Consider the following 10,000-nt stretch of genomic DNA (forward strand, 5'->3'; position numbering starts at 1 on the left):
AAAAGCCCCGAGAGGCTGGGTCGAATCAGGTCTTTCAATTTTTATGTTTGTCCATCCATGGTTTAAATGTCCCGAAATGTGTCCGGGATAGCGCCCCCTGGCCGGGCGCGCACTCAGGACCGAGCCCCTGTCGCTCGAGTCCTGGAAGTCCTTAAGAAAGAGGCTGGTCTGAAATCAGGTCGAAAAAATTTTTATGTTTGTCCATCCATGGTTTAAATGTCCCGAAATGTGTCCGGGATAGCGCCCCCTGGCCGGGCGCGCACTCAGGACCGAGCCCCTGTCGCTCGAGTCCTGGAAGTCCTTAAGAAAGAGGCTGGTCTGAAATCAGGTCGAAAAAATTTTTATGTTTGTTCTTCCAGGGTGTCCATGTCCCTAAATGTGTCCGAGATAGCGCCCCCTAGGCGGCCACGCATGTCCGCGTGAGCCCCTGTCCTCAGAGCCTGGAAGAACCATTCGAAAAAAGAACCATCGAAAAGAGGGGGAAAATCCAACTTTTGAGTCCCAAAATAGCTCACTTTGACTCGGACACATTTCCTGCCAATTCGGCCTGTCTAAGCCTGGCGCACCTACTAACGTGATGGGGGTGTTTTGGTAGACCTGGTAAAAACAGGGAAAATCGAAAGAGGCTTAAAGTAGGCTAGAACTCAAGCCTCTCTCGTTGTTGGACTTAGAAAAAATCCGGCTCGAAAAATAAATCCCATTGAAATGCATTGGGCTTGGCGCTGGGATTTTTTTCTAAGTATGTGAACGAAAGAGGCTAAGGAGGCTGGAAGTTAGGCCTCTCTCGTTGTTGGACTTAGAAAAAATCCACTTTTTTTGCACGGGATTTTTTCTAAGTGTCACATGGAAGAGGCTAAACAGGCTGGAGGCCAGGCCTCTCTCGTTGTTGGACTTAGAAAAAATCCCAAAAGTGGACACTCTGACAAAATCACGCATGTTGACACTTAGGCAAAAAATCCAACTTTTGCTCCACGGAAGAAAGAGGCTAAGGAGGCTGGAACTTAGGCCTCTCTCGTTGTTGGACTTAGAAAAAATCCACTTTTTTTGCACGGGATTTTTTCTAAGTGTCTCATGGAAGAGGCTAGACAGGCTGGAGGCCAGGCCTCTCTCGTTGTTGGACTTAGAAAAAATCCCAAAAGTGGACACTCTGACAAAATCACGCATGTTGACACTTTGGCAAAAAATCCAACTTTTTTGGACTTGGCCCGGCTTTTCTTCCATTTGTCCCCCACTTGGGCTGGTTCACTCCTGGGTATCTTTTGGTCATTCCCGGGGGCCCCGGAGCTCGCGCAGCTCGCTGCGGGACTTCTGGAACTCCATCCTGGGTAGGATTTTTAAACAATTTCGGACCTTTTTCCAACTTTTTCTCAAATTGTCCCCCACTTTCGCTGGTTCACTCCTGGGTATCTTTTGGTCATTCCCGGGGGTCCCGGAGCTCGCGCAGCTCGCTGCGGGGCTTCTGGAACTCCATCCTGGGTAGGATTTTTAAACAATTTCGGACCTTTTTCCAACTTTTTCTCAAATTGTCCCCCACTTTTGATGGTTCACTTCTGGGTGCCTTTTGGTCATTCCCGGTGTTCCTGCGGCTCGCGCAGCTCGCTGCGGGGCTTCTGGAACTCCATCCTGGGTAGGATTTTTAATCAATTTCGGACCTTTTTCCAACTTTTTCTCAAATTGTCCCCCACTTTCGCTGGTTCACTTCTGGGTGCCTTTTGGTCATTCCCGGTGTTCCTGCGGCTCGTGCAGCTCGCTGCGGGACTTCTGGAACTCCATCCTGGGTAGGATTTTTAAACAATTTCGGACCTTTTTCCAACTTTTTCCTCAAATTGTCCCCCACTTTCGCTGGTTCACTCCTGGGTATCTTTTGGTCATTCCCGGGGGTCCCGGAGCTCGCGCAGCTCGCTGCGGGGCTTCTGGAACTCCATCCTGGGTAGGATTTTTAAACAATTTCGGACCTTTTTCCAACTTTTTCTCAAATTGTCCCCCACTTTTGATGGTTCACTTCTGGGTGCCTTTTGGTCATTCCCGGTGTTCCTGCGGCTCGCGCAGCTCGCTGCGGGGCTTCTGGAACTCCATCCTGGGTAGGATTTTTAATCAATTTCGGACCTTTTTCCAACTTTTTCTCAAATTGTCCCCCACTTTCGCTGGTTCACTTCTGGGTGCCTTTTGGTCATTCCCGGTGTTCCTGCGGCTCGTGCAGCTCGCTGCGGGACTTCTGGAACTCCATCCTGGGTAGGATTTTTAATCAATTTCGGACCTTTTTCCAACTTTTTCTCAAATTGTCCCCCACTTTTGATGGTTCACTTCTGGGTGCCTTTTGGTCATTCCCGGTGTTCCTGCGGCTCGCGCAGCTCGCTGCGGGGCTTCTGGAACTCCATCCTGGGTAGGATTTTTAATCAATTTCGGACCTTTTTCCAACTTTTTCTCAAATTGTCCCCCACTTTTGATGGTTCACTTCTGGGTGCCTTTTGGTCATTCCCGGTGTTCCTGCGGCTCGTGCAGCTCGCTGCGGGACTCGTGGAACTCCATCCTGGGTAGGATTTTTAAACAATTTGGTACTTTTTCCTCCTTTTCCTCCATTTTTCCCCCACTTTCGCTGGTTCACTTCTGGGTGCCTTTTGGTCATTCCCGGTGTTCCTGCGGCTCGTGCAGCTCGCTGCAGGGCTTCTGGAACTCCATCCTGGGTAGGATTTTTAAACAATTTGGCACTTTTTCCTCCTTTTCCTCCATTTTTCCCCCACTTTCGCTGGTTCACTTCTGGGTGCCTTTTGGTCATTCCCGGTGTTCCTGCGGCTCGTGCAGCTCGCTGCGGGACTTGTGGAACTCCATCCTGGGTAGGATTTTTAAACAATTTGGTACTTTTTCCTCCTTTTCCTCCATTTTTCCCCCACTTTCGCTGGTTCACTTCTGGGTGCCTTTTGGTCATTCCCGGTGTTCCTGCGGCTCGTGCAGCTCGCTGCGGGACTTGTGGAACTCCATCCTGGGTAGGATTTTTAAACAATTTGGTACTTTTTCCTCCTTTTCCTCCATTTTTCCCCCACTTTCGCTGGTTCACTTCTGGGTGCCTTTTGGTCATTCCCGGTGTTCCTGCGGCTCGTGCAGCTCGCTGCGGGACTTGTGGAACTCCATCCTGGGTAGGATTTTTAAACAATTTGGTACTTTTTCCTCCTTTTCCTCCATTTTTCCCCCACTTTCGCTGGTTCACTTCTGGGTGCCTTTTGGTCATTCCCGGTGTTCCTGCGGCTCGTGCAGCTCGCTGCGGGACTTGTGGAACTCTACCCTGGGTGGGATCATATGATTTTCAACCCATTTTGGACCTTTTTCCCGACTTTCCCTCCATTTCCCTCCCACTTTCGATGGTCCACTCCTGGGTGTCTTTTGGTCATTCCCGGGACCCGGGAAGCCTCGGGCCTGCGGCGGGACTTGTGGATCTCCATGCTGGGCATGATTTTATGAGTTTTCTGGACTTTCTCTTCCCCGGGACCCGGGAGGCACGCGGCTGGACGTTATGCCCCCTAAAATCCCTCCCTTTGCTCGTAAGGCCAATTTTCCTCCGGATTTACTCTCTATAGACCCCAAGGAAAAAAATACCCGACCGGCGTCCATTTTTGACATCGGTCTCCAATCTAGGGCACGCGGGCCGAAAGCGGTACGCCGGTTCCGAAATCCGGCCCCCGCATTTTTTGGGTATTTTTTGAAAAAAATGGCATTTTTGGGACCGGGGGGACTTGCTGGACTCAGTCCCGGGTGCGGATTTTGAAAACGTTGAGGACTTTTGGATTTTCCCCCAGCTTTTCTCCCCCACTTGCAGTTTGACTTTGCGGGGTGCGTTACGGCTGTGCCGGGCGTCCCTGGACTCGGGTGGCCAGCTGCGGGGCTGGTGGGGGACTGATTTTTGAACACTTTGAGGACTTTTGGCTACTCTGCCAGCTTTTCTCCCCCACTTGCAGTGTGACTTTGCGGGCCTTGTTACGGAGGTGCCGGGCTTCCCTGGACTCGGGTGGCCAGCTGCGGGACTCGTGGGACTGATTTTGGAACACTTTGAGGACATTTAACTTCTTTCCCAGCTTTTTTCCCCTCCACTTCCAGTTTGACTTTGCGGGGTGCGTTATGGACGTGCTGGGCATCCCGGAACTCGGGCGGCCGGCTGCGGGACATTTTGCCCTCCTCCAAACCCCAGCCCTCTTTGTTTATCATGCCTATTTTCTGCTGGACACACACCCTCTCTTTTGAGCTGCCTCTTTTTTTAAATTTGGATATGATTTATTGATGAATGGATTTGTTTTCCCCTTTTTAAATGATGGTTGATGTCTATCTTTTTAATACTTGCTTCTGGCTGCAGCCGAGACTTACAGTGTGATGCATCCAACCCCAACCCTGGTTTTTGTTTCCCTTAAAAACTTGGGGAAATGGACAGCTTTTTGGGGGGGCACTTCCAGCAAATGGAGGGACCTATTTGGAATTCCCCACCCGGGTGGAGATCCACGGCGAGCCGGCCTTCCTAAAGGGACAGCAACATGGACACTCTGCCATCATTGCAGCTTCTTTTTTTTTTTGGGGCACTCTGTCATATTTCCAGCTTTTTTTCGTGCTGACTTCCAGCAAATAGAGGGACCTGTTTTGAATTCCCTACCCGGGTGTAGATCCACGGCAAGCCGGCCTTCTTAAAGGGACAGGCACCCCCCTGTCCCTTGACACCTGCTTCCCTCCTCGGCGTCACCGAAATCCCACAAAATGACTGAAAATAGGACCCCAAATGACATCACTCGGTCCGGTTCTTTGGGTCTCACTCGGGGGCTTCTTTGACTCTGGAAGGCATGGTGAACCAAAAGTAGACACTTGGAAAAAATCCCCACTTTACAAGTTGACACTTTGAAAAAAAATCCCGACTATATAAGTTGACACTTGGAAAAAATCCCCACTTTATAAGTTGACACTTGGAAAAAATCCCGACTTTATAAGTTGACACTTGGAAAAAATCCCCACTTTATAAGTTGACACTTAGAAAAAATCCCGACTTTATAAGTTGACACTTAGAAAAAATCCCCACTTTATTTTGGAAAGGTTGGTACACCAAAAGTGGACACTTAGAAAAAATCCCCACTTTATTTTGGAAAGGTTGGTACACCAAAAGTGGACACTTAGAAAAAATCCCGACTTTGACTTTCGCAGGTCTATTACACTAAAAGTTGACACTCTGTCATATTTCCAGCTTTTTTTTGTGCTGACTTCCAGCAGATAGAGGGACCTATTTTGAATTCCCTACCCTGGTGCAGAACCACGGCAAGCCGGCCTTCCTAAAGGCACAGGCACATGGACACTCTGCCATAAGTGCAGCTTTTTCTTCTAAGGGTGCAGCGGCGGCGGAAGTCCACCGGAGGGCTCCAAATCCCCGCTTTCCTTTTTAGGCTTAAAGTGGCTTTTCCCTCCTTAAAAACTTGGGGAAATGGACAGCTTTTTGGGGGGGCACTTCCAGCAAATAGAGGGACCTATTTGGAATTCCCCACCCGGGTGGAGATCCACGGCAAGCCGGCCTTCTTAAAGGGACAGGCACATGGACACTCTGCCATCATTGCAGCTTCTTCTTTTTTTTTTTCCCCTGTCATATTTCCAGCTTTTTTGTGCTGACTTCCAGCAAATAGAGGGACCTGTTTTGAATTCCCTACCCGGGTGTAGATCCACGGCAAGCCGGCCTTCTTAAAGGGACAGGCACCCCCCCTGTCCCTTGACACCTGCTTCCCTCCTCGGCGTCACCGAAATCCCACAAAATGACTGAAAATAGGACCCCAAATGACATCACTCGGTCCGGTTTTTTGGGTCTCACTCGGGGGCTTCTTTGACTCTGGAAGGCATGGTGAACCAAAAGTGGACACTTGGGAAAAAAATCCCCACTTTACAGGTTGACACTTGGAAAAAAATCCCCACTTTATAAGTTGACACTTAGAAAAAATCCCGACTATATAAGTTGACACTTAGAAAAAATCCCCACTTTATTTTGGAAGGGTTGGTACACCAAAAGTTGACACTTAGAAAAAATCCCGACTTTATTTTGGAAGGGTTGGTACACCAAAAGTTGACACTTAGAAAAAATCCCGACTTTATTTTGGAAGGGTTGGTACACCAAAAGTTGACACTTAGAAAAAATCCCGACTTTATTTTGGAAGGGTTGGTACACCAAAAGTTGACACTTAGAAAAAATCCCAACTTTTACACTTAGAAAAAATCCAGCTTTTTGTTGCTGACTTCCATCAAATAGAGGGACTTTTTCCATGTTTCTTAACCGGGTGTCGATCCAAGGCGGGTGGGCCTTCTGGAAGCGACACCCTCCTTGACACTTAGAAAAAATCCAGCTTTTTGTTGCTGACTTCCATCAAATAGAGGGACTTTTTCCATGTTTCTTAACCGGGTGTCGATCCAAGGCGGGTGGGCCTTCTGGAAGCGACACCCTCCTTGACACTTAGAAAAAATCCAGCTTTTTGTTGCTGACTTCCATCAAATAGAGGGACTTTTTCCATGTTTCTTAACCGGGTGTCGATCCAAGGCGGGTGGGCCTTCTGGAAGCGACACCCTCCTTGACACTTAGAAAAAATCCAGCTTTTTGTTGCTGACTTCCATCAAATAGAGGGACTTTTTCCATGTTTCTTAACCGGGTGTCGATCCAAGGCGGGTGGGCCTTCTGGAAGCGACACCCTCCTTGACACTTAGAAAAAATCCAGCTTTTTGTTGCTGACTTCCATCAAATAGAGGGACTTTTTCCATGTTTCTTAACCGGGTGTCGATCCAAGGCGGGTGGGCCTTCTGGAAGCGACACCCTCCTTGACACTTAGAAAAAATCCAGCTTTTTGTTGCTGACTTCCATCAAATAGAGGGACTTTTTCCATGTTTCTTAACCGGGTGTCGATCCAAGGCGGGTGGGCCTTCTGGAAGCGACACCCTCCTTGACACTTAGAAAAAATCCAGCTTTTTGTTGCTGACTTCCATCAAATAGAGGGACTTTTTCCATGTTTCTTAACCGGGTGTCGATCCAAGGCAGGTGGGCCTTCTGGAAGCGACCCTCTCCTTCACACTTAGAAAAAATCCAGCTTTTTGTTGCTGACTTCCATTAAATAGAGGGACTTTTTTCATTTTTCTTAACCGGGTGTCGATCCAAGGCAGGTGGGCCTTCTGGAAGCGACACCCTCCTTGACACTTAGAAAAATTCCAGCTTTTTGTTGCTGACTTCCATTAACTAGAGGGACTTTTTTCATTTTTCTTAACCGGGTGGTGATCCAAGGCAGGTGGGCCTTCTGGAAGCGACACCCTCCTTGACACTTAGAAAAAATCCAGCTTTTTGTTGCTGACTTCCATCAAATAGAGGGACTTTTTTCATTTTTCTTAACCGGGTGTCGATCCAAGGCAGGTGGGCCTTCTGGAAGCGACACCCTCCTTGACACTTAGAAAAAATCCAGCTTTTTGTTGCTGACTTCCATCAAATAGAGGGACTTTTTTCATTTTTCTTAACCGGGTGTCGATCCAAGGCAGGTGGGCCTTCTGGAAGCGACACCCTCCTTAACACTTAGAAAAAATCCAGCTTTTTGTTGCTGACTTCCATTAACTAGAGGGACTTTTTTCATTTTTCTTAACCGGGTGGTGATCCAAGGCAGGTGGGCCTTCTGGAAGCGACACCCTCCTTGACACTTAGAAAAATTCCAGCTTTTTGTTGCTGACTTCCATTAACTAGAGGGACTTTTTTCATTTTTCTTAACCGGGTGGTGATCCAAGGCAGGTGGGCCTTCTGGAAGCGACACCCTCCTTGACACTTAGAAAAAATCCAGCTTTTTGTTGCTGACTTCCATCAAATAGAGGGACTTTTTTCATTTTTCTTAACCGGGTGTCGATCCAAGAATGGTGGGCCTTCTGGAAGTGACACCCTCCTTGACACTTAGAAAAATTCCAGCTTTTTGTTGCTGACTTCCATCAAATAGAGGGACCTATTTGGAATTCCCCACCCGGGTGGAGATCCACGGCAAGCCGGCTTTCCTAAAGGGACAGGCACATGGACACTATTCGCAGCTTCTTTTTTTTTTTTTGGCACTGACTTCCAGCTAAGGGTGCAGCGGCGGCGGAAGTCCACCGGAGGGCTCCAAATCCCCGCTTTCCTTTTCAGGCTTAAAGTTGCCTTTCCCTCTTTAGAGCCTTGGGCAAATGTACAGCTATATTTTGTGCTGACTTCCAGCAAATAGAGGGACCTATTTTGAATTCCCTACCCGGGTGTAGATCCACGGCAAGCCGGCCTTCTTAAATGGACAGGCACCCCCCTCCCGGAACACCTGCTTCGCTCCTCGGCGTCACCGAAATCCCACAAAATGACTCAAAATAGGGCCCCAAATGACATCACTCGGCCCGGTTGTTTAGGTCTCACTCTGGGGCTTCTATGACCCTGGAGGGCATGGTACAGCAAAAGTGGACACTTAGAAAAAATCCCGACTTTTAAAAGTTGACACTTAGAAAAAATCCCGACTTTTAAAAGTTGACACTTAGAAAAAATCCCGACTTTATTTTGGAAGGGTTGGTACGCGAAAAGTTGACACTTAGAAAAAATCCCGACTTTGTTTTGGAAGTGTTGGTACTCCAAAAGTTGACACTTAGAAAAAATCCCGACTTTGTTTTGGAAGTGTTGGTACTCCAAAAGTTGACACTTAGAAAAAATCCCGACTTTGTTTTGGAAGGGTTGGTACTCCAAAAGTTGACACTTAGAAAAAATCCCGACTTTGTTTTGGAAGGGTTGGTACTCCAAAAGTTGACACTTAGAAAAAATCCCGACTTTGTTTTGGAAGGGTTGGTACTCCAAAAGTTGACACTTAGAAAAAATCCCGACTTTGTTTTGGAAGGGTTGGTACTCCAAAAGTTGACACTTAGAAAAAATCCCGACTTTGACACTTAGAAAAATTCCAGCTTTTTTTCCCTCTGACTTCCATTAAATAGAGGGACTTTTTTCATGTTTCTTAGCCGGGTGTCGATCCAAGGCGGGCGGGCCTTCTGGAAGCGACACCCTCCTTGACACTTTGTCATATTTTCAGCTTTTTTGTGCTGACTTCCATTCAATAGAGGGACTTTTTTCATGTTTCTTAACCGGAATGTGATCCAAGGCGGGTGGGCCTTCTGGAATGGACACCCGCCTGGACACTTAGGGTTAGGGTTAGGGTTAGGGTTGGGATTAGGGTTAGGGTTAGCGGGGCGTTCTTGAAGGGACTCCCTCCGGAACACCTTGTCATATTTCCAGCTTTTTTCCTCTGACTTCCATCAAATAGAGGGACTACTTTTGACTTATCGACCCGGCTGGTGATCCAAGGCCGGGGGGCCTCCTGGAAGGGACCCCCGCCTGGACACCTAGGGTTAGGGTTAGGGTTAGGGTTGGGATTAGGGTTAGGGTTAGGGTTAGGGTTAGCCAGCTTTTTGTTGCTGACGGCGGGTGGGCCTTCTGGAAGCGACACCCTCCTAGATACTCTGTCATATTTGCAGCTTTTTGTTGCTGACTTCCATTAAATAGAGGGACTTTTTTCATTTTTCTTAACCGAGTGGTGATCCAAGGCGGGTGGGCCTTCTGGAAGCGACACCCTCCTTGACACTTAGAAAAATTCCAGCTTTTTGTTGCTGACTTCCATTAACTAGAGGGACTTTTTTCATTTTTCTTAACCGGGTGGTGATCCAAGGCGGGTGGGCCTTCTGGAAGCGACACCCTCCTTGACACTTAGAAAAAATCCAGCTTTTTGTTGCTGACTTCCATTAAATAGAGGGACTTTTTTCATTTTTCTTAACCGGGTGTCGATCCAAGGCGGGTGGGCCTTCTGTAAGCGACACCCTCCTTGACACTTAGAAAAATTCCAGCTTTTTGTTGCTGACTACCATCACATAGAGGGACTTTTTTCATTTTTCTTAACCGGGTGTCGATCCAAGGCGGGTGGGCCTTCTGTAAGCGACACCCTCCTTGACACTTAGAAAAATTCCAGCTTTTTGTTGC

This window comes from Nerophis ophidion, unplaced genomic scaffold, assembly GCF_033978795.1.
Source record: "Nerophis ophidion isolate RoL-2023_Sa unplaced genomic scaffold, RoL_Noph_v1.0 HiC_scaffold_150, whole genome shotgun sequence".
NCBI lineage: Eukaryota > Metazoa > Chordata > Actinopteri > Syngnathiformes > Syngnathidae > Nerophis > Nerophis ophidion.